This window comes from Macrobrachium rosenbergii, chromosome 54 (assembly GCF_040412425.1).
Source record: "Macrobrachium rosenbergii isolate ZJJX-2024 chromosome 54, ASM4041242v1, whole genome shotgun sequence".
NCBI classification, from domain to species: domain Eukaryota; kingdom Metazoa; phylum Arthropoda; class Malacostraca; order Decapoda; family Palaemonidae; genus Macrobrachium; species Macrobrachium rosenbergii.
The window spans coordinates 2680001-2705068 of NC_089794.1; the positions used below are offsets into that span (position 1 = coordinate 2680001).

A 25068-nucleotide genomic window follows, 5' to 3' on the forward strand; every position below is an offset into this window, starting at 1 on the left:
AAAAAAAAAAAAATGTAAATAAATAAATAAATAATAAAAATTATAAAAATGAAATCTTTTAGAAATTAAATCAATTGAAAATAAAAATAGTGCGAAAGAGAAAAACTAACAACAAAACTATTAATAATAAAGATATAGTAAAAAGAACAATGAAACTAATAAAACAACAATAAAGATTTTAAAAATTGAAATAAAATTCATAAAAAATACGAAAAATAATAAATATAAAAATTAAATCTAAAAATAATAAAAAGGAAAAGAAAACAAATAATATTAAAAATTAAATTATAACATAAAATAGTAAAAAAAAAGTAAAAATTATAGAAAAGAGAAAGAAAATTTTCAGAAAATGTAAAAATAGAAATGCTAGAAACAGAAAATTTAGAAAATCTGAAAATTAGAAACAGAAAAAGGAAAAAATGGCAAAAACCAAAATAATGATGACAATACAAAAACACGCATAATATGACCTAACCATTACATATTGAAAATAAGAATAAAAATATGAAAAAACTGTAGCAAAAACTGTATACATTAAATTAAAATATGAGCATCGAAAAAGATCAAATAGTGATACTGAAAGTATAAACTGAAAATACCAATAAAATTTTTTAAATAGAAAACTGAATTAACACAAAAATTATAGGAAAAATTAAGATAATAAGAATATAAAATGAAGAAATGAAAATAATTAAATTGAAAATAAAACTAAAAGATTAATACAAAATAAAAAGCAATTAATATAAAAAATCAAAATGATAAAGATAACCAAATAGAAACAATGGACATGAAAGCTACCAACAATAGAAATAAAGACAAATAAATAAAATATGAAAAATGAAAATAAAAGGTACAAAAATAAAAATAAAATAAATTAAAAATAAAATTAAAAACAATAAAAAACATAGGTAATTAAATTAAAATTAATAAAATATAAAGTAAAATACAAATGGAAAGAAATAAAAAAATAAAAATAACAATAACAAAAATTGAAATAAGAAATTAAAATAAAATCATAAAAATAAGAAACAGATAAGAGAAATAAAATAAAAATAATTTAGATATAAAAAATAAGCTAAACTTACAAGCAAATATAACAATAAACATAAGCGAAATAAAAAATAAACAAATAAAAAGGAAATTAATAATATAAATAAAAAAGTAATAATAAATAAGACAAATAAAAATAATGAATGTATTTAACTGATATTAATAAAAATAAAAAAATCATGACAATTTAGACAACAAAAAATACGAAAATTTAAAACATAAAAAATATAAAATATAAAAATGAAAAAAGCAAAAACTTAAACTTAAGTAATTGAAACAAAAAATGATAACAGAATAAATGTCAAGGTAAAATAGAAATAAAAGATTAAAACAAAAATACAAAATTAAGGAGGAAATTAAAGGGAGAAAATTTAAAAGATAAAATAAACAATTATAAAGAGTAATAAAAATACTAAAAAATTGAAAGTAATAGATTCCAAAATTAAAAATATAATGAAGCTAATGATGAAAGCATAAAAATTAGAGTAATGAAAAAATTTGTTACATTATTTTTATTTTTAAAACTAAAAATAATATATCAATGAAAAACAATGAAATATTAAGAATAACAATAATGAAAATTAGGGTTATAGATATGAAAATAAAAATAAAAAACTTAAAATATAATTCAAATGAGGAACATAGAAAATGAATATAAAAGGTACAAAAATAAAAGTAAATTATTATTATTATTGTTGTTATTCAGAATATAAACCCTCTTCACATAGAACAAGCCGACAAGGGGTCCCCATTGACTTGCAATTCAAGCTTCCAAAGAATATGGAGTTCGCTGGAAAGAGGTAAGAGGAGATAAAGGGAAATACAAAAAGAAGAGATCTCACTTATTAAAAAAATGAATTAACAAATTAATAAATATATAAAAATGTAAGTAAATTATCAGAATGCAAGAAGAATTGTGTTAGAGTAATAATGAATTGGATCTTCGCTTGAACTCCTGATAAAAAAAAGTATACCTTAGTTTTACCAGACCACTGAGCTGATTAACAGCTCTCCTAGGGCTGGCCCGAAGGATTAGACTTATTTTACGTGGCTAAGAACCAATTGGTTACTTAGCAATGGGACCTACAGCTTATTGTGGAATCCGAACCACATTATAGCGAGAAGTGAATTTCTATCACCAAAAGTTCCAATTGCTGGATATCCTCAGGGCGTGTTCCACAGTCCAACAGTGTGAGGAAGAAAGGACCTCCGGAGCTGAGGAGTCCAACAGCGGCACATTTACTGCATATTGGTGCTTATATTCAGCAAATCCAGTTGCTCTCGGCAGGATAAGGGGTTTTAGGGACCAACTGTGAATGTGAAAGATCTCTTTTAAAATATAACTTATAAAAAATTGACAAACAAGAGACCATCTATCAATGGTCCAAGTCATAACTGCTAATATTAGGAAACGGCAACCTACCAATACGGAGCACTCTATCTAAAAGAGATAAATCTGGCAGAAGCAGACATCCATACCGGAGAACAGTATTCTCGTAAAGGAAGGAGAAACGACCCAAAACAGGTTGCACTGATTTTATCACTCTTATAAAATATGAGACCTTACGTAGAATAATTAACTTTTGTGCGGTATTTTCTAACACTGACATTAAATGTTTCTCAAAGCAAGATGTGAGTCAAAAGTTAACCTAACCACCGCCCACTCGTTAAGTTTCTAGGTATTAAGGCCCTGGGACTAAACAAAAAACCCTACAGTTCAAATTCCATGTCAAGTATCTGCCGGGAAAAAGGAATTGCGTCGCCGATTTCCTGTTATGATTCACTGCCCATAGGACAACACCTGGGGTAGACGACACCGAGCTGGACAAAAACCTAACGATTGCGGTAGTTTCCTCTGCCACTGAAGCCCTAGACCATGACGGACAAATCATGGATGAAGAGACCATCAAGGGGGCGGCAAGCGATGATCCAGTTTATCAGTTATTAATGGCTAAGGTATTAGCTGGAGACTGGAACCAGCAGAAGTAGCAAAAAATAGCACGTCTACACCCATTCTACAGCGTCAGGGACCACTTGGCCATTGCCAGTGAATTAATTATGTACGCTTATGATCAAGGATGTTCCCGTTTACTTATCCCAAAAAGACTCCGACGGCAAGTGGCAAGTAATTTGCTTGCTGATCATCAAAGCCTTGACTCCATGTTGCGAAGGGCCCAGCACTCTGGTTACTGGTCAGGTGTGAAGGTGACTTACAACACCGCAGATCGACCTGTACCTCATGCAACATACATGCGACATCACTACCTACAGAAGCGATGAACCCCACACCGCCCCCGGGCTACGCCTCTCAGTGCACAGTAGAGGACTTGTTTCAGATGGCGGGCCAGATGTACATGGCCTATGCAGACAGGTTAACTGGATGTCTAGACATAGCCCATATCCCAAACAGCGCGACTTCTTCCAAGCTGATGACACAACTGAGAAAATACTGCACTCGTTGTGGGACACCCGAGCAGATCTCCACAGACAGGGGTACTAATCTAAGTGACGGAATGCTCACATTATTCAGGAGGTGAGGTGAGGCACCTCAGTCCACTACCCATGGTCAAATAGTAGCAGAGGCAGCTGTCAAGACTGCAGGGAAAATAATTAGAGCCAACACTGGAGGAGGAGGGAGTCTCGATAATGGTAAAGTATCACTTGCCGTCCTCCAGTACCTTAACACTCCCCTATGTGGGGTGAATAAGTCTCCAGCGCAACTCGTTACCAGCAGACAGTTATGAGATGGTGTGCTCACAGCCAGATGACACTATAAGGTAACCATGCAGGCACTGGCACCGGGCACTCAGAAAATGGGAGCTGGAAATGGCAAAAGCACAAGAAAAACTATGCTCCATGGACATCCCCGTGCAGACTGCTGATGCCCCTCAAGACTGGTGACCATGTTCGAATCCAAAATTAGGCTTCCAACAGGTGGGACAGAGCAGGTGTTGTGACAGAAACTCTCCCACACCGTCAGTGCACAATAAGATTAGATGGCGGTGGCCACTTATCCTTGCTCAACCGAAGACACCTGAGAAAAATCAACTGGTTGCCTGCTGTAAGTGGTTCGCCTCCCACACCCACTTTGCCATTACACCCTGTAAGAAATAAATCCAAACCTGCATGTATGACAGATTTTGTATGTTAAACACATGGATTTATTGATAATTTTGCCTGCCAAAGAGATTTTCTTGTGCTTAAACAAATAGTCGAGAGTTAATGTCATCATGTTTTGTCTCAGTACATGCTTGTACTGGCAAACGTTCTCGATTATTTATTACAATTTTTTGTTTTGTTTTGTTCCTCTAAGTTTATCTTAAGATGTCTGTTTGATAGTTACTCATTAATTATTTATTTACTTGTGAATTTTGTGCAAAAAATAATGAGTTAAAAAGGATATTGTCATTGCCAAATTCTTGGAGGGAGATGTAGGATTTTTTCAATGCATGAGCTGTGGGCTCTCTCAGGTCTCGACAGCTACGATGTTACTACTTACTGCCTCGATGCTCTGTCTGCGCCTTGCCCTCATCTAAAAAGCATATCTTATTATTTATATGAGCTTATAGAATAAAGGTATTCAAACCAACAATTTTCTTTTTTGAGAAAGGCGTGAGACACAGAAGAAAAGGAAAGATAGGATGAAGCATATTACAGACAGAAACAGAAAGTACCTATAATAGTAAACAAGCATTTGAAAGATATGAAGAAGAAAAGGAGATAATGAATGATAAAGCAGATATGGGAATATACTGATAGAATAGATCAGGGTATAAGATGAGAATAAGCAAGAGATTAAAGAAGAGCACTTAGCATCAAATATCGTAAAATTCTGAAGGCAGCGTTCTAGAATGCTGACAGGAAAATCAAAGAAATGTATAATGAGAATACAACAGATGAATATAAAAAATTACATAGACCTTAGACGAGCCTGAAACAGAACGAATACCAAATGTTCCTCCATAGTGCATTGCATGAACATATTGACACAATATTCAACGTAACCTTCACGGAAATTAAACCCATGGGAGATTACTGTAACTAAGAAAACGTGAAAATCCAATTGGAGATGAAAACCAGTGAAGCATCAGGGCCAGACAGGTTAAGACTGATTATATATTCAAATTGTTTACACAGTGCTCCATTCTTACAAAGAAGGGATTACACAGAACAGCTGATGTAAGTCTAAAACAGTCCTCACGCCAGAGAAGCTATACTCCACAGTAAAAGATCTCAGGCCAATAGCAATTACGAATGTATCATACAAATCCCCATGAAGACAAAATAAAAATGCACAACAGAAATAGGGGGGAGAACTCATGAACTGCCACCAGATTTCACTGCTCAAAGAAGAGGGATTGATAACTTGTATATGTTAGAATACTGCATACATAAAAGTTATTCATAAAAGTAATATATTAATATCAGTGACTGGTACAGTATAGATGACATAGAAGACATGCAGTATACTGAAGGGATAAGAATACTCAGATTCAGGCAAAACAAATGGCAACCATGGATGACTCAGTCATAAGCAAAAGTTGCGGTATGGTGATGACAAGGAAGTTCTACTGGAAGCTGCTAGCAATGCCAACGTTCTGTTCCATGAAAACAATGAAGCTTGGCACAAAATCAATTAATTAATTACATAAAGTAGATAGTCAAGTTTACAAGACAGTACTAAAGGCACCAAGGTATTCAAAAACCTATGCTTTACGACCTGAAATAAGGGCTTCATTCTACCACTCAGGGGATATAAAGAACAAACTATTCTATATAAAGCATTACCCTCGACACTATTAAATGGCCTCAGACGAGTATGTCCCTTATGGGGGTAGTGCCGTCAGTGTGCCTCACGTGGTGCAATGCAGGCATTCTTTAAGGGTGGTTGCTTGCAGCATCCCTTCTGCTCCTGGCTGCAGCCTCTTTCACTCCTAATTCTCTACCTCCACTCGTGTACTGTACATATTCTTTTTTTTCCTGTGAGGCTTCAGGAAAAGTCAGGAGTGGAAGACTGATTCTTTATCATTCTTGACAGGTGTTTATAAGACAAAAAGCGGACAGAAAGGTAGCTGGTGACCCAAGGCCCCCAGCTGCGTCCATACATGATTTGTGTTTTCTGACAAGCATAAAAATACGTACAACATTTGTTACATGGCATATAAAAGGTAGATATACATATCAGCAGAAAGGCCGTACAATGATGTATAACATGAGGTACACAAAGAGTCTGAAATAAAGACAGGTAAAATCACCAGTTGCTCGAGTACTGCACCGCAGGTGATGTTGCTGGCGTCCGTTGTCAATCTGAGGGCAGCGACGGGGTTGTGGTGAATTAAGGTGGTGGCACTGGAGAGGGCCTTTTTCGTCTGGATGAATACCTGCTGCTGTGGAGCTTCCCACGTTAGTGTTTTTGGTTTTCCCTTCATTATTGACATCAGTGGGTACATGATGTGGGCAACATCTGGGATGAAGCACTGGTAGTAGTTTATCATCCCAAGAAACTCCTGAAGGGCCTTGATGGTTTGTGGTTCCAGAAAATTTTCTATAGCTTTCACTTTAGAGGCGGTGGGGCGCACTCCTGTTGGGGAAATCTTGTGGCCCAGAAAGTCTACTTTTTCTTTCCCGAATATGCACTTGTCGAACCTGACAACAATTCCGCTTTCCTGCAGGCATTTCACGACGGCACAGATGTGGTGAAGGTGTTCCTCTGGGGACCTGGACAAAATGAGGATGTCATCGATGTAGCAGATGCAGAAGGGCAGATCTCCCAAGATGGTATCCATCAGGCGCTGGAAAGTGGCGCCTGCATTCCTGAGACCGAAAGTGGAATAGGAAAATGTGTAGCTCCAGAAGGGCGTGATGATGGTGGTCTTTGGGACGTCGTGGGGATGCACAGGGACTTGGAAGTACGACTTCAGTGGATCCATCTTGGAGAAAATTTTGGCTCCGTGGAAGGCACCTGTCAGGTCTTGCATGTTAGGGAGGGAGTAGTGGTCTGGTGTTGTTACCAAATCCAGGTGCTGATAGTCCCTGCAGGGCCTCCATGAACCATCAGATTTCTTTACCATGTGGAGAGGGGACACCCACGGGCTTGATGCCCTTTTACAGACGCCCATGCGTTCCATTTCTGCAAAGGCCTGTTTGGAGTTTTGTAACTTCTTGGGGGGACAGACGTTGGAACTTGGCATGGGTTGGTGGGCCCATCGTGATGTGGTGGAAGATGCCATGCTTTGCCAGAGCCCCAGGTGACTGGTGTAGTTCTGGTTTGAACACGTCCAGAAACTCCTGTAGGAGGGACGTGTAGCTGTTGGGGGCTGTGGAGCAGATGGAGGGCATCCCTGGTCCGGTGGAGAGCTGACAGGAATGGCACATCCCTGTGTCGAGGAGGCGTTGTTTAGCAACGTCGACTAGAAGTCCGTGGTGCCCTAGGAAATCTTTGCCCAGCAAAGGGAACTTAACATCCGCTATGATGAAAGGCCAGTGGTATCTGTGCCCCAGGATTGAGATAGCCTGGGTCGTTGTGCCATAAGTGCGGATGGGAGTTCCATTTGCTGCTATGAGGGAGGGTAGTGAGTCAGGTATTTTTTCTAAACCTTCCCTGGATAGCGGGAAAACCAACTACATTGCCCCTCTATCAACCAGCAGGCGGCATTTGGAGATCTCATCTGTGATGAAAAACCCTGCTGAGTGGGGGGAGTTGGGTTTCATGGCCACAGCTGTTACTTGTGGCTGCCTTTGTCGTTTTTTGTGAAAGAACACGGAGGTCTGCAGGTTCTGGCATTGGTCCTGAACTTTCTATGGTAGAAACACCACGCCGGGTTTGGCCACGTCTTGTGCTCTCTGAATGGCAGTCTCTTCTTATAAACGGTGTTGATGTCTCCGTTTTTGTTGCCGTCTTCCTCTGACAGGTTGCAGGCTCCCAGGGCGGCAGCTGCGAGGGTGGTGGCATGTGTCGAGGCCTAGGTGGCCTCGTATAGTTTCTGGGTGTCGTTGACTAAGGCATCCATGTCCAGGCCCTCTGCATCCCTTATCTGGCACCAAACTTCCTGCGAGAGGCGCCGAAGGAAGATTGCTTTTGTCAGGTCAATTGTTCTTTTCCTCCTGTTCTCGTTGTGACCTGGGAGCATTACTAACCCTCACAGCTGGTCCCAGGCTTCCCTGGGTGATGCATCTCTGAGGGGCTGGGATAACAGGTCGAATGCGCGCTGCGCTCTCTTGAACATGGCCATGGAGTAGGAATTCAGTTTGTGTATGTGACTTTGTCTGGTTGTGCATCCAGCCAAGGGGAGATTCTATTGAATACTTCTTCTGGGAGCACCGTCATGACTATGTCTGATTTTGTAGCATTGTCTGAGATTCACGGCATGCGAAAATAAGCGTCTGTGCGCCGGAGCCATGATGCTGTGTTTTGGCATGAGAACGGGGGAAGTTTGACCGTGTCTGGCTTTGTTGGTGAGGGCGGCGTGCAGACAATGCTCGTGGGTTCGCACTGAGGTTCTACTTCTGACATCTTGACTTCTCACGCACCAAAACCCAGGGAAATACGTCGTATTGAGTCCGTTAATGGTGCCGATTTGTTCAAGAGGTCGAACGAATTGCCAAAACGTGCCCTTTTGGGTACACCATATTTAGTCCGTTAATGGCACGGTGTCCGCCAGGTAGGGTGCTATCAGGGGCCTAAACTTTACACCGTAGTTAGTTCACTTGTAAGGGACCGCATTGCGATCCTATGGGCATGTGTGTGTGAATCATCCAACGGATGAAAACAAGACAAAGCATCCTGCTTTCTCTCTCTCTCCCTCCTGTGCATCAGCTGGAGGGGACCAATCGAAGGAACGCAACTTCTACCATACAATATTTCTGTCTGTTTCTCTCTAACCATTTTTGTCTTGATTCATGTACAAGCACCGCTACTTGCATTGCCATGCAAGCATTCCAGTCATGTACTCATAATGTTCCACCGAATCTTCTGTGTCAAACTGTATGTATGTTTCTGTTTGTGAAGACGCCAAACGTCTCGCCATTTCACATATATTATGCTACTGCATTGTATTCATTAATCTGTCTCGAATCTCATGCAAATGTCCAAATGTGGAATTTTCTGGCCTTTCCATTGATACATGTTTTATCATTGTACGCTTATTATGTCTCTCACAATCGCCATCTGTTTGTCTGTCCACAAGCACAGATGTCCGAAACATAGCCTCTGTTTTGCCCTGTCTGTGTGTAGAAACTACTTTGCAGCTTGCACCAGCCAATAGCAACTTTGAAGAATCTGTACATTCACTTACGGGCTGCTCTAGGAGCAAGAGCCCGTGCTGGCACAAGGCCAGCTAAATCTGAAACTACAACTGTACATTCATTCAGTAAGGAACCACCAATAAACTAGACAACACCCAGCCAATATGTCACTCAATAGCCTACCATCCTTGCACGCTAAAGGCTTTCTGATGGTAGGGTGCGGCCGTAGTTAGTCCGTTAATGGGGTCACAAGTGTGAGGCTTCAAGAAAAGTCAGGAGTGAAAGACTGATTCATTATTATGTTACTGTTGTTTCAGATTTAGCTGGCGTTGTGCCAGTACGGGCTCTTGCTCCTAGAGCAGCCCGTAACTCTATGATGATGAGTCTGTGAGATGGGTAGGTTAGATGAAAACTTTATTATGATGCATGAAAGTGATTTTGGTAGGGGTGATTTTGAAGTGAAAAGATTTAACAGGCAAGGTCATTATTATTCTCGACAGGTGTTTATAAGACAAAAAGCGGACGGAAAGGTAGCGGGCGACCCAAGGTCCCCCCGCTGCGTCCATACACGATTTGTGTTTTCTGACAAGCATAAAAATGCGTACAACATTTGTTACATGGCATATAAAAGGTAGATATATATATCGGCAGAAAGGCCCTACAATGATGCATAAGATGAGGTACACAAAGAATCTGAAATAAAGACAGATAAAATACATGACGTGATTAATGTACATCTGAAAAGAGAAACACAAGGAAAGAGAGGCGCGATTTGTCGCCCTTACACTCCTAATAATTGTTTCATCGTGCAACTGCGAGGTTTTCTTCCTCTTCATTGTCTCTTCAGCTCTGAATGATCCCACAGGTCCCAGTGCTTGGCCTTTGGCCTGAATTTTATATTCTAATCCTTAGACCAGTACGAAAACCAGAAAGCATCCTGCATTTTGTCAATTAAAGAGTATATGAAGGAATTAAACTTAAATTTAAGTTAAAATGAAGGGGTTGTAGAAAATCATTTCAAAGAAATGATAAGCGATTTGGACAAAAGGCAAGAGAAAGAAGAATACATGAAAAGTTCAACACGGAAATCCACAGGAAATTTAATGAAAATATCAGTGTGTTCAAGGAAAAGAAAAGATTAATGGGGAAAAGATACTAAATGTTTATATCGTAAAATAAGTAGTCTAATCGACAACGTAGTTCATGCTATAGTAATTTGGAACAAGTATAGATACGTGCAGCAGCCATGTCAGGAGAATAAAGAGGAACTAGTAGCCAATAAAAGAAGAGAAAGAATTTATCTAAAACATACGGTACCATAGAGAAAATGAACTTAAATAAGTGCAATGAACAGGCAAAATAGAACGAGCGATGGAGCTGTTTTAGAGGAAAGACCCCTCTCTTACTACTACTTCTATTCTAATGAATGCGCTTTAAGCGTCGGTCTCCAGCCATTGCCACAATTTACGCCAAAAGATAGAGAAAAGACTTGGCTATAAGGGAAGGAACCCCAAAGACCTTTAACTAAGGTGAGTTCTGAGTTCTTTGGAAGCAGTAATCTAGCATAACCTTTGTTAGTCAGGTCCGACATAACGTGCTTCTTGTTTCCCAAGCGCTCACTCCACAAAGTGGCACGAACACAGTTGTTGCGGGCACACTACACTCTTCGTGTTAAGTGCAGGTCTATAATTAACTTGAAACAGCTTTACTCTACACTTTTTCTCTTTTTCATTGCTTATAGGCTTAGTCTACGGCTTACGATTACTTGTTTTTTTTTATTTGTTCGTAATCTACCGAAGGCCTCTGCGAGACCCGCGGACTCCCATTGTCTGGGACACTGGTCGAGATACCCTAGGGACTCACTCTTTAGGGCCAATTGAGAACGACTAGCCTAACAAAGGTCCCGCTGACAAAAAAAAGCTAATTGTAAGTACTAGCTCCGCACCTGTTTTTACCTTTGAAACTGGTTTTTTCTACACTTTTAGGGCTTCTGATACTGGCGGTGAGTTTGTTGTCGGCCAACTGTTATTTGCTTTACTCAGCAGTAAAGATGGACTGTGGGAATTCGGGGTTTTGGGTGGGGGAGAACACAGAAATGGAGGTGACACGTTTATGTTGGGGAGGTGCCCTCTGGAGGGGAAAAACAAGAGGGAGCCATTCGCCAACAGGAGGGAGTTAAATGCATCTCGCTGTGTATAGTACTGGCGTCAGGGGGGGATGGAATGTCCCGTCGCCATGTTTAGTACTGGCCCGGGTGGGTACCCATACGTTAACAAGTTATTGCACTTGCCGGACGGGATATGAACCGTTCCAAACAGACGTATATACCCTTCCTCTGTCTTGTGAAGATCGTGTATGTAAAACCCCTTGTTGGATGGACTTCAGGGGTTAATTACAGGTTATTGTTCCGACACAATATACAAACCCTCAGTCCTTTACATTAGGGATTACTTTCAGGCATAGGCTGGAAACGGCCGTTGAACTTCAAACAAGGTGGTTAGGCAGTTAACTACTGTCCGGGAGGCAGGAGTACCGCCTGCCCGGATGTAAACATTCCAATTTGCTTTCGGCCGTCGTAGTCCACGGATGTTGTTCTTCGCCACTCTCTGCCTGACAGCTTTCTTTTCTTCATAATTTGGTGGGAATCTTACCTTTTTTTTTGTTATGGATAAACCAACCAAGCCTTCCTATCCCCAGCATGTATGTCCTGGGGTGGGAGGGAAAATATGTAACTCTTTTCGGTTTAGGGTCGACGTGGACCCACACGCCCTCTGTACATCTTGCAGGGGACGTGTGTGTTCACGCGATGACCCTTGTAGTGAGTGTTACTCTTGGTCCCCCGAGCAATGGAGGAAGTTCGAGGGGAGGAGATGTTACCGTCGTAAGCCTACCAAGGAGTCGTCTGAGGGAAACGCCCCCGACGACTCCAGTGGTGGCGAATGTGTCGGGCTCGTTTCTCCCTCCCTGTGAACTTCTCCTGCTTGCTCCCTCTCCCTCAGGTGAGGACTCCCCCACCCCTTCCTCTTTCATTTCATCGTTTGTGGAAGGGCGCGGGGGAGAGTTGGACCGGGACATCCTCTCGAAGGTCTCTTCCCGTTCCGGAGGGGTGTTTTTTCCTCCGGAGCAGATGGAGGCTTCCTGTACTAACCCGACTCTTGCTTCAGGTCTCGGGCTGGATAGCCAGGCTTGTTTTGGTGGGAAGATGTATGTGTTGTTTGTGCCATATTTGCGTTGTGATATTGAAGTTTGATGTGGTGATCGTATGGTGATGCCTAGAAGACACAAGCGCGTCAAGAACAGCGCAAGCTCGCGCCAGCCAGCCGCGCGCTTGACTCCTCCCAGTCCCCGGCCACGTCTGCGCGGCCAGCCTGGTTCGGGGGAGGCGAGTGCGCGGCTCGGCTCTTGCGAGCCGTTCCGCTCTCCTCGGGAGATTGCTTCGCCTGGGCTAAAGCAGTCTCCTTGACCTGGGAGCTCGTCATCACTGTGGGTTGGTGACCGCTCTCGGCCCACTGCCTCTGCTGGTTTGCCAGTAAGGCCAGTGGGAGCGCCGATCTTCCTCAGCCTGTCCTCCACCCCGCCGGTTTCTTCCAGGGAAGCGCGAGTCAAAAGAGAACTGCGAGTGTTCTCCTCAAGGATTCTACAGCGTGGGGAATGCGAACCTGGCAGTTCGGCTTGACCAGATCTTGCGCCGCGATGGTTCAAGAGAAGGTTCCGCAGGAGAGTAATTCGGAGGACAGCACTCTGGAGGGACTCGAGGTCCTCTGCCCCAGAGTGCGGACAATACAGAGGACTTTACGGAGATTTATCGGCTGATTCGTCAGCACAATGACCTTGGGAAGGGACCGCGACGCAAATCTGTGGATTATGCCATGGCGCCTCGAATCCTTCTGGGGACAGAAAGAGGCCCAAGGCTTGATTGGGGCTGCCGTGGTCCACGAGGGTACTCAACCAGGTGAGCGGTCTTGTGTCTCGCGCCAAGACAGTTAAGCCGTTGAAGCCAACTCGGATAGCTTCTTCCTCCTCTTGCCTGTAGAAAGCGCTTCCTACACACCAGTTGAAGGGCGTTTTTATTCGCAGTTGACCGGACCTGACTGCGTCTGGATCGGGTATGCGTGCAACAATTGACTGCAGAGAGTATCTCCCTCTCAGCAGAAAGCTGCAAGCCCTGGAAACCACCTCCATGGCGGCCTTCAAAGCAGTCTCCTGGCTTTCGATCTGTGGTCCTTCACAGTATCGGTGGCTACTTTCACTCGCCTGTTGTACCTGGGGAGGACTCCGCTGAGAACTGTGCCAGTCTGGGGGTAGGGCTATCTCGTACCTCGCCCACCAGACTGCGAACCTGTGGGCGAACCTGGTGCTAAAGCGAAGGGATGCCTATCTCTCTCACTTCGCCAGGTCTGTAGGTCCCGAGTCAGCTATCGCCCTGCGGGATGGACCGTTGCTGGGTTCCTCCTCTCTCTTCCCCAGAGAGCTGGTGGACGCCACGGTGGACAAGCGCCGTGCTGATGACAGCGACCGACTTGTCCACCAGGCAGTGGCCAAGACCTCCGGGTCTTCGCATTCCACTGCGGCCAGGTCTTCGGGCCAGGCTGGCACTTCCTCGGCCCCTAAGAAGTCCCAGTCTTCGAAGGGATCGGCTTGCAGCCTTCTTCTTCCTCGAGAAGGGGGGGTCACTCCCGCCCTTTTCAGCCCTCTTTCCAAGCCGGTAAAGGGGGCAAGGGTAAGAAGAAGAAGGGGAAACGCTAGGGGCGGCGTTCCCCCCCAAAAGCTGCCGAAGGTGGGGGGGTGTCTGTGGTGAGTAGGCAGCAGCGGCGACATGGAGCAGTTCTGGGTGATGGATGTCCTTCGGGAGGGATATCTACTACCCTTAGAGTCTCAGCCTCCCCTCACCTACTCTCCGGTCCATCTCCAGACTTATGTTCCAGGATCGTCAAAGGACACCGCACTACAGCAAGAAATGCAAGCCATGCTTAGCAAGCGTGCTGTGGAAGTTGTCGGACCAGTCTCAGGCACGCAGTGTCTTTCTCATAGAGAAAGCCTCAGGGGCATGGAGACCGGTCATAGACCTCTCTCCCTTGAACCGTTTCATTCGCCAGACTTGGTTCACGATGGAAACAGCGCAAACCGTGCTGGCCTCCATCAGGGAGAATGACTTCATGCTTACGGTGGACCTGAAGGATGTGTATTTCCAAATACCCATTCTGTCATCTCGCAAATGCCTCTGCTTTGTCCTCGAAGTCGGTCTTCCAATTCAGGCGCTTTTGTTTAGGGCTCTGCGACGCTCCCCAGTTGTTGCGAGGTATTCTTGCTCGTGTCAGCAGGCTTTTCGCCACGGGATATGTCTTCTGAGATGTCTGACGACTGGCTAGTCCTGGCGACTCTCGCTCGCAATTGCTACACAGGACAGGGATCGTGCCGAGTTTTTCAAGTGATCTAGGGATCAAACAGTAAATCTGGAGAAGTCAGATCTTACCCCCAAGCGAGGATAAAAAGTACGCAAATGCTGATAGATCGATTGGCAGCGAAAGTTTCCCTCAGACTCGTGTCAGCAAGTTCAGGCAGGCAGCACCTTTGTTCCTGTCACGGCAGGAGCAGCCAGCTCGGCAGCAATGGCAAGTCGTCATCGGTCACCTGTGCGTCTTTGGAAAAGCTGAGTATAAAGCGATCTACCTGCGGTCTCTCCAGTGGAGACTAAAGGGTATTGGTCCCAGTCCCAAGACCTGGTCCTTCCTCATCCCTCTTTCCGAGGAGGTGAGGAAGGACCTTCGCTGGTGGTCAGACGACAGGAACCTCTTGATAGGAGTATCCCTTCATACTCCCCCTCCGGACATGCTTCTGTTTTGGACCATCGACGAGGATGGGCGCACACCTGGAGGTTGCTGACTTCGGGTGTGGCACGAGACGACGAAGCACCTTCACATCAGCATCCTGGAACTCAGGCAACCTTCTGGCCTCCAGAGTTCCAGGATCGGTGATAGGACACTCCATTGGTACTGATGAGCGATAATACCGCGGTAGTGACGCCGTCAACAAGCAGGGGACTGGTGTCACAGCTTCATCGTTCTTGATGCAGGTGCATAGTGGGCGTGCTCATGGTAGGAAACTGTCAATAAAATTGCATTCAGGCAAAGAGGAATGCTGGTAGCGAATAGCTCAGCCTTCAGAAACCGGTGGTGGACGAATGATTATCAATAGAAATAGCGGAAAGGCTATTAGAGCCTGTAGGCGTCCAGCCATCCGATCTGTTATTTGGCACAACAAAACTCAGGTCTTCTGTTCTGTCGTGCCGGACCCATGGGCCACTGCAGAGGGCGTGTTCCAACCGATGGGACAATCTGCGACATATCGCCTTTCCCTGTTCTGTCTGATTCGCGATGGTGATCACCCGAATCTCAAGGCTGGCTCATTCAGCACCAAGCGGCGGTTGGGCGTTTGGTACCTGAACCTCTTCGCTCTCCTCCGGCGCCGAGGAACATTCACCCAGGCCCACATCCTCTCTCAACCTCTTGCAGGCGGTTCCACCTGGCAGTGCATTCCCTTGTGTCTTGGCTGGAGGTTATCCACCGTCTCTTAGCGGCGAGAGGCTTTGCGCGCGCGGCAACAGAGATGGCGGATACCTCGAAAATCCTCGGCGGTATGCGAGAAGAGTGGTCGTCTTCTGTGGTTGGCGGCTGGTGTGCGTCGAAGAGGTATCTCTCGATGAACTGTTTCCGGCAGTTCGCGGACTCCCTCGATCTTCCTTCGCCGAGGAAGAGGCTTCTCTCCGCTCTGGCTGTGAGGCTACGCGCACTCAGCCAGTCTTGGCTGAAAGGAGTAGACATCTCCTTCTTGATTTTACCTCTTGAAGCTTGGCGGTCTTGCCCGCAGGATCTCAGGCCCCTGGGACAGGATGTGACTCTCATCCTAAGGAGCCTGATGGTACGTCTGAGAACTACGGAAGTCGTCAGACAGGATCTGACCCTCCGGGCCGTCTTCTTGCTAGAACTGGCATCGAGTTATAGCGGCTTCCACGGACTCTCCGATCGTTAAAGCACTTTCGGGGGATGGGGATCGATTCGCTTCGGTTTAGATCCCACGGATTTTGTAGTGAAGACTTCGGGAACCCTTGGTCCTGGCGGCGCATGGTTCGAGTCCTTCGATCCTCCCTATAGGACTTTGGTAATGCACCAGAGAAGATGCTACTGTGTCCTGTTAGAGTGCTGCAGCGTATCTGAGAGAACTGCGGCGCTTTCGGCTGGTGTCGGCACGACTCTTCGTTCAACGCTAACCGACCAGAAAAGAAGTGTCCAGAGCACCATCTCTTTTGGCTTGCATTGAGGAGGCGATGGGGCGTACTCTGCAGGAGAGGGCGACACTAGTGCGCGCTCCATCCGAGCTCATGAGGTCCGCAGCATTGGTCCGTCCTTTACATTCCGAGAATATCTTCCGTGATGTTACAGGTGCTGAAAGCGGGCGTGGTCCCAGAACTACCTTCACCTCCTTCTGCCTCAGGATGTTGCACACGAGTCCTTGGACACTTTCCTTAGGTCCTGTGGTGGCTGCTCAGCCAAAGTTTTGCCAGCTTGTCTCCAGCTCCTCCTAAAAGTTGTGGTTGTGATTGGGAGATCTGGGCAGCAGAGTGACTGCCTCCTTCTTTCTATACCCCATCTGGCTCTTCCACGGGCAGGAGGCGGTGTGCCATTACAAGCTGGATCTGGCGATCGAGCGAGTAAGCACCTTGGAAACTCCGATTCTCTTCCATTCCAGGTTAATGAAGCAACCCCACTCCTTCCTCTTGCAAGGGAGGAAGGGAGACCATGACTTTATAAGACAAACCAATGCTTGTATTTGCCTTGTGTCGAAGTCGGCGTCAAATTCTTCTAGCCTACTTTGCATGAACTGGCGTCTCCTCTTTCATGCTAAGAGTTAGAAGTCGACAACTGATCCTGCGTTTCTTACAACCCGATCTTTTGTCAGAAGCGGTTCCTTCTAAGCTCTCACGACCAGGAAGGAAGACAAGGTGGTGAACTCCAGTCAGTTCAGAGACTTTATCAGATTCTCCGTAATCCAGTAGTCTCCTAATGTAAAGGACCCAGGTTTTGTATATTGTGTCGGAACAAATAACAATTTTTAAATAAATTGTATTTTCTTAACTTCTCTAAGCCGAGGTCTATACCCACCTCATGCCACCCCTCAATCTGATACCTGGGCGAAAGTCAAATTGGAATGTTTACATCAGACTGGCCGAAGTACTTCGCCTCCTGGACAATAGTTAACTGCCTAACCACCTTGTTTGAGAAGTTCCAGCGATGGGTTTCAGCCCCTCACATGAAAGTAATCTAATGTAAGGACATGGGTTTTGTATAGTTAGGGAAAAAATACAATTTACTTTAAAAATTGTTATATTACATTTGTGCGACAAAAACTGAAGGTAAATCCATAATTAGCAACCAAAAATCTGTAGAAAAAGTCAAGTTAGAAGGAAATCGCCGCCAAGGAGCTACTACTTAGATCTACTAAAAAAAAACTTGACCTTTCTTATGTAGCTGTGTCCTGACCTAACCAGACATTACCTTCCCTAACCTGACGTAGGGCTGTGCCTTGACCAGACTGCACTGAATATGGAAACATGGATTAAGCTTCCCCTCAGTGGTAGTGTCAGAGAGCCTCTGCCATCATTTTCAAAACTAGACTACCCGATGATACTTCACTTACAACATAGGACCTTCATAACCTGCTTCTCCGTAAACTTAATCACATTCAATCTCCATTTCTTTACATGCCAATTAGCCAACTATTCTCCCTGTGGCCTCCAAAGTTGTAGAAAAACTTATTTGTTCCTACCATCAGTCTTTATGAAATACACTTCAGCTCAGCGCTGAGGACTGGCGTTTAACTTTAAACAAAGGTGGTTAAGCATGAAGTTGACTACTGACTACAGGTGGGAGTCCCACCCGCAGTTGGATGCATCCTTTGCTTTTGGATAGAGGAGAGAGGTGCTGCTCTTCCCTCGCGTGCCTGCCAGTTGACCCAATATATTTGTTCTGACACGATATATACAAACCGTGGAGTCCTTACATTAGGAATTACTTTCGGCGTAGGCTGGAAGCGGCCGTTAAACTCTTGAGCAAGGTGCTTAGGCAGTAACTACCGCCAGGTAGGCGGGAATACCCGCCTGCCCGGATGTAAACATTCCAGTTTTAAACATCTAACTTCCCTGGTAGTTATATATATAGCAAGTCCCTGGCGTCCGCGGCGAATTTCAAAACTTCTGGCAATCGCCCGTCCCGGGTGAATCAGGGTGAACCACCTGTCGCCCTCTGCAGGTACCTGGAACCATTCCTTCCTCAGATCTTTCCTGCGCTATTATTATTGGTAACATCGATGGAATTGCAGCTCAGTAGCCGATAATTTTTTTACTTATTTTATTTTGGTGAAGTACACTTTGGTAGCAGCTTTTCGCTTGTTCGCTTTTGGTTTCTTATAAACATATCTGACTTCATCAGTGTGAAAATGTGTGTGTGGGGATAAGCGGCTTACTCGAGATCGCGGATCCCCACTCGGTATGTCTGAGAAGAGCGGGAATGGAAGACCGGCTCAGAAGAGCCAAGAGTACTGTGTCTCACTCTTCTTGATATAACCAGGGAATAGTTAATTCTTTTCCCCTTGCTAACTATCCTATTGATCCTTCTCCCATAGTGGTAGTCTCTGATTTCTGAAACAGGTAGGACCCAACACTTAATGATTTGTTAGCTGCCATTTCAGACCCTGGTCCAACAGTGCAAATCCCTCTCCAGAAGACAGGGATAATATGCTTGAGTCGACAATAGAGATCTAAAAAAGCCTGAGTGTTAACATGTTGTTCCAGTGCAAAGTGCAGTGGAGGAGTGCGACACGCTCGGTCTGTTGTGCTCTGGTCCTGGGCCTCTTCTAAGCTCACCAACCTGTGAGAAGGAGAGTCAGCTGGCGAAGGGAGGCAAGAGGCTTTAGCTACCGGCAATCGTTCCCTCGAGCATACCTGTTGACATTTCCCGGACGCTCACCCTCGCCATGGGAAGAGCCCGAGTTAAAGTGTTTTTCGTCCACCAGTTGCCATGCGTCGCGGCGCGACCCGATGTTACAGGCGGCCAGTTCTCCAAGTAACCTCTAGGTTTGGCGGGACGAATGTTAGAAGTCTGGGCCTTAGGGCGTCAGGCGTCCGAGAAACTGGGCGCCAGGACATCAAAGCGTCGAGCTGGGCGTAGAGGCGTCCGGGAAGCTGGGCGCCAGGACTTGAGAGGCGTCGAGCTGGGCGCCAGGGCGTCAAGCGTCGAGAAGCTGGAGCGCCAGGGCGTCAAGTGTCGAGCTGGACTCCAGGGGGCGTCAAGCGTCCGCGAGCTGAACGTCCGGGGCGTCGGCGTTGAAGCTGGACGTCAGGACGTCGGCGTCGCTGGGCGTCAGGCGTAGAAGCTGGACGCCAGGACATCAAGTGTCGAAGTTAGACACCGGATCATCAGGCGTCATTAAGCTGCAGATAAGACATTAAGCTTCAAGAAAATGGGCGTAACCGCCAGGCGTCCAAGAGACTGGGCATGGCGTCAAGATGATATTACGAAGAGCGTCGCTACTTCCGTCTTGAATCGGAGAAAGAAAGAAATGATAATATCTCGCATTCTCCTGTAGAATCTATTGTAGAGATTTCCGGCGAAGACAATATAAGGCCGTCCTTTCATCAGACTTGAAAAAGACTTATGAAATATTTTCAGAAATTTTTAGAGAAATTTATCTGACTGCTCCTCATTCCTTCAAATTTACTCTTGTGAAAGTCTTTAAAGAAACAGCATTTACGAAAGAATGGATACTTTGAAGAAACAATGAAAAGGCAACCTTTGTTTTCCTCCAACCAAACTAGCTCAAGGTCTAGCGTTTAGTATCAAACTAGAGAATCGTTCGGCCTCGAAATACCTGCCCCTTCCCAGGAAGGAAGATGGAATTATTCAACACGACTGACACCGAAGAACTCATATATCTGATGTGGGTGTGGATAAAGGACTGGAACAGTTCATGAATCTACTGCATCTTTCTCAGCGGAATCCTGAAGAAAAGAGCCATCTTTTGCTCTTTCTGGCTAATGGGTCACTTCAGTCAAAATCAGAACTGATTTATACCTTTTTTCCTCTCACCTCTTCTCTCAAGATTTGGTAAAGAGGACTTTTCATCCTTGAAGCTGAAAACCACGTAGATTTAATATCTAAAGCAACAAGAAAAGAGTCTTACCAGAGCTTTCATCGCTAAATGGGTTGAGAATTCAGGTATCTCAAGCCTCTTCGTGGTCGGCCCTCGATAGAGAGTTCCTCTGGCGGGTAGATGAATAGCAGCGAGAAGAGGCTCTACACAGGGAAGAAAGAGGACCTGCCTTTCTTCTCCTGCAGACTGCGGTAGAGCCAGACTGTCCAGCCTGAGGAGGCCCCTATAGTAACAAGACAATTGGAGCTTTCTGCCAAATGCAACAACAGAACAAGGCAAGGCTTTATAACAACAAGTGTCTATGATGATGTTGCAAGAGAGACCAGACAGAGTTCAAGATCCAGAATTCCCAGGATTCTACATTCGGTTATTCTGAGTCCCCAAATGCTTGGGGTTGAGAACAAGTGCTGAAGCGGTGCACTCAACTTTTCTGTGCAACAAACAAAGGTCGCTATGGAAGCGACAAAATCGGTTCTGCAGCGGTCGGACAGCATGACTGGATGGCCTCACTGGACCTCCAGGATGCGTATTTTTGTCCCCCCATGCGAACTCCAGAATTTTCTGAAGTTGCGTCCACAGAGAAAAGTTTTCAAAGTTCCGGTCTCTGTTTCAGCCTAAGCAGAGAGCGGGGATGGCGTCTGGCTCTCGAGTCGAGACCTCTCAAGAGAGCAGAGATTACCCAATATTGAGGGGCGTCATGATAAAACTTCATAGACTCCAAGGTTGTAGCCACTGCGTTGTAGAATCTTCCATACCCATTTAAGGGTAGCTTTCCTGCAAAACAAGCGTGAACAGTCCTGTTCAGTCAGGATGCCAGGCTGCAAGAGCGTGGCGGACTCTGTGCTGCATTTTATCCTCTTTCTCCTTAGGATTGGTACTCGTCTGCTGAACCCTCTCCATGATCCATTATTGTGATGAGGAGGAAAATAATTGCCGTGGCTGAGAGCTTCCCCAACCTGTCACAACAGCAGGAAGCCCCGCATATAACTACTACAAAATATGCAGCCCAGACTTTGTCTTCCCTGGTATAAAGAAAGCGTGACAACCAGGCAAAGAGAAGAAAGGATAATAAAATCAACTAAAGCTTCTAGGCGTCCAGAGTTTAAGATGCTGAACATAGTGAATGAAATTCTAGGCCTTCAGGATGCGTGGCGTCAAGCATCTAAGTGAAACACCGCCGACAGCGTCAATGAACCCAGACGTCAAGCGTCAAGGCATTGGGCGTCAGGCGTCCAGGCTTCAAGATATTGGAAGCCAAGACAGGAGGTAGCTCAGGGCGCAAAATGCACTGGCATCAAGCGTCTAACAAAGATTTTCACAGGATGATTGCCAATGTATAGCAGGTTTTTCTTCACTCCAGAAACATGGAATCCTTGTACTTAGGCTGACTGGCTCCTCAGAGCTCCTTCCATACACTCTGCCTGGAGGATCTTCAGACCACGTTTAGGTATAGAAGGAATTAGGTCTACTGATAAACAGATAGAAATCTCATTGAGTCCCATTCCAAGAGTTTCTACCTTAGGATGAAGGTTCAGAGTCAGGATTTTAGGGCTTTTCCGTCTATTGCAGGACGGGACAAGCCTTCAGAAAGAACCTAAGGACATGAACAGACATGCTCGGTGAAGGAATGGATGAGTCTGCTGGGGACCCTTTCCTCGCTGGGCAGTTTGTCTCCTTTGGGAGGTTAATTCTATGCCGTTACAGTTTCATCTAAATCAAATTTGGGACAAGGAAATAGAACTGGAGACCAAGTGCATCCCCATTCCCGGAACCAATAAGGCGTGTTACAGTGGTGGAACGGCCCGTCAAGCTCCAGGAGTCCTTCTCTATATTAGAGAGAACCCAGACCTAGTGTTGTTATCGGCGGCGTCGGATCAGTGGGGGGAGCAACACTAGGGAAATAATAAGTCTCGGGCTCCTGGACCAGAAGAGCAGGAGAAGTTAAGCATCAATTAGAAGGAACAACTGCAATCCTTCTGGCTCTCCAGGAGTTCGAACACAGTGGGGGAACAGAGGTGCAGGTCAACACCGACAACATGGCAGCGTTGGCTACATCAGCAAATAAAGGGGCACTCACTCCAGGCCTCTCTCTGAGACAACAAAGAGAACCTCTTCTCTGGGCAAGAAGAATGTCAAACAGTAACCCGCTTTATCAAGGGAGAAAAAAAATGTGGCGGGCATTCTGAGCAGGAAATCAAAGTCCTCTCAACAGAATGGGCGCTACATCAGAACGTGCAGAAGTAGCATGTGGCGACTTTGGGGCGATCCTTGCATGATCTCTTAGCCACGCACAAGCGAAGAGGCTGGAAACTTACTGCTCTCCGTACCAGATCCGGGCCTATATACATAGATCGCGTTCCTGGTAGGACTGGTCCAACTTGGGCGTGTATGCATTTCCCTCTTTCAAGATAATGCGGTACTGCAAAAATTTGTTTCACAGGGTACCAGATTGATCATTGTGGCCCTTTACTGGCACGATAAGATTGTTTCACAGAGGTTTGGAATGGATAATTGGACATCCTGAGGAGCCTACCTCGATGAGTCTACTCCAAACAACCTCACTGGAAGATATCACCAAGCCTTTAAGCTACAAGGACTGCCTTCCAGACTATCAAAAAACTTACAAGAGCTACAGGTTTTTTTGAGAAGAGAGGCGGTTGGTGCTATAGAAAGAGTAAGGAGGTCATCCACCATGAGGGTGCCAAAAATCCAAGTGGGAGATATTTAGAGGATGGTACAAGAGCAACCATGTGTCCTCTTCCAGTACCTCTGCAACTCAAATTGGCGGACTTCCTTCTACACAGTAAGAGGAAGCAATTTCCTACCTCTACCATTAAGGGCTATAGGAGCATGATGGCAGCAGTTTTTAGACATAAAAACTTGAACCTATAAAACAATAAGAATCTCCAGGACCTACTCAGATTCTTTGAAACTGCTAAGGAGAGAGTACAGAACTCACCAGCATGGAACCTAGGCATTAGTCCTGAGGTTCCTCGTGGGAAGTAGCTCGATCCCTTACAGAGGCTGTTACAAGAGGACCTCACCATGAAAACTCTTTTCTTGTTCAGTTTGGCCACAGCGAAAAGAGTTAGTGAGATACATGCTCTCAGCGAGAATATGGACTTTAGACAAGACAAGGCATTCTGCTCACTGCAACTAGGATTCCTTGCAAAAATGAATACTCATCACAACCTGACACAGAACGTTCGAGATTCGAATCTAACTTAGGACGATGCGGGGAGAAGAGAGAGAAAGTCTATTCCGGTAGGAGCTCTAAAGGCACTACCCGGACAGGACAAAGGACTTAGAAGAAATTCAGAAGGGCTTTGGTGCTCAGTCAAAAAGCTCTCTCTCTGTACAGGTGCCGAAGAATGCTCTGTCTTATTTTATCGGCAGTTGATAAAAAGAAGCTCATATGAAGGTAGCGAGTTGGACATAAGATTCTGAAAGTAAAGGCCTGTACGAGTTCCAGGGCAGTTGCAACCTCTGTAGCACTTAAACAAGGTAGGTCGGCAGTATCTTGGACACATACCTTCTGAAACAAGTCATTACCTCTCACTGTCTAAAAGCGAGTCCAAACATTGTAAAAAGACTGCTATACGCTGGGTCCCGTTTATAGCATCTACTAGTGGGGAGGGTAATACCCTACAATCCATAAACCAATACCCTTTTTCTTACCTTGGGATGGAGATTTTTATGGTTGTTTGTGAAGACTGGATGCAGTCTTCCGCATTCATTAGTTTGAAAAAGTTCCTTGGGCGCCTGGAACTAGGAGTATTGAAGGAGGTCTAGTCACATAGAGGAGTTATACACCGGTTGACAGCTAGAATTTTTCAGCCCCCTGGGTGGATCGCTGGATCTCTTAAGGGAATGCAGACATAATGAGAGCGAGTTCATTGAAGTCCAGCTTCCTTAATCAATTCCATAAAAACAATACCTTTTGTTCTTGCCTTGGAATGGTTGAAATTTATGTTTGTTTGTGAAGATTGGGTGCAGTCTTCCCACAATCATTAGGATAAGTTCCTTGGTAGCGCCTGGTATTGAGAGAGGAGGTCTAGTCACATAAGTTTATACACCGGTTGGCAGCCCTAGAATTTTCAGCCCCCTGGGTGAATCGCTGGATCTCTCTTAAGGAATGCAGACATAATGAGAAATATTGAAGTCAGCTTCCTTAACAGGTAGGAACCTAGAGTTGTTTGCAACTTTGATTATAATTCCAACGATGTTAGCTGTCTCTGACCCACCAAAGGTGTCAATCAGCTATATATAACTATAGGGAAGTTAGATGTTTAAAAATGTTATTTTCATAATAAAATAAATTTTGTTCACCAGAACACCTGCCAGATATATATATAGCTGCTAGTCTCTGAAGTCCGACAGAATTTCAAATTTAGCGGCACACGCCAGTACTGGGACAGGTGGTCATGCATTCCGCCGCTGAAGTTATCAGAGTTTCATTCCCATTTTCTATTCAGATTTTCTCTGTCGCCGGACTGTCAACACCTGTTGTCAGTTCCTTCGCCTTTTGGATTTCGAAATTTGTTGTCACTTAAGTATTTTGGTTGTTTT

At 45.0% G+C, this 25068-nt stretch overlaps 1 protein-coding gene across 1 annotated transcript in view; it reads left to right on the plus strand.

Annotated features, from left to right (window-relative positions):
* The first annotated feature begins 10660 nt into the window (after positions 1-10660).
* Positions 10661-25068, plus strand: part of LOC136835096 (zinc finger protein 721-like) — a 153678-nt gene continuing 139270 nt past the window's right edge. Inside the window, exon 1 of the mRNA XM_067098274.1 lies at positions 10661-10823. The gene's annotated coding sequence lies outside the window, so the exon portion shown is untranslated. The remainder of the gene's footprint in view (positions 10824-25068) is intronic.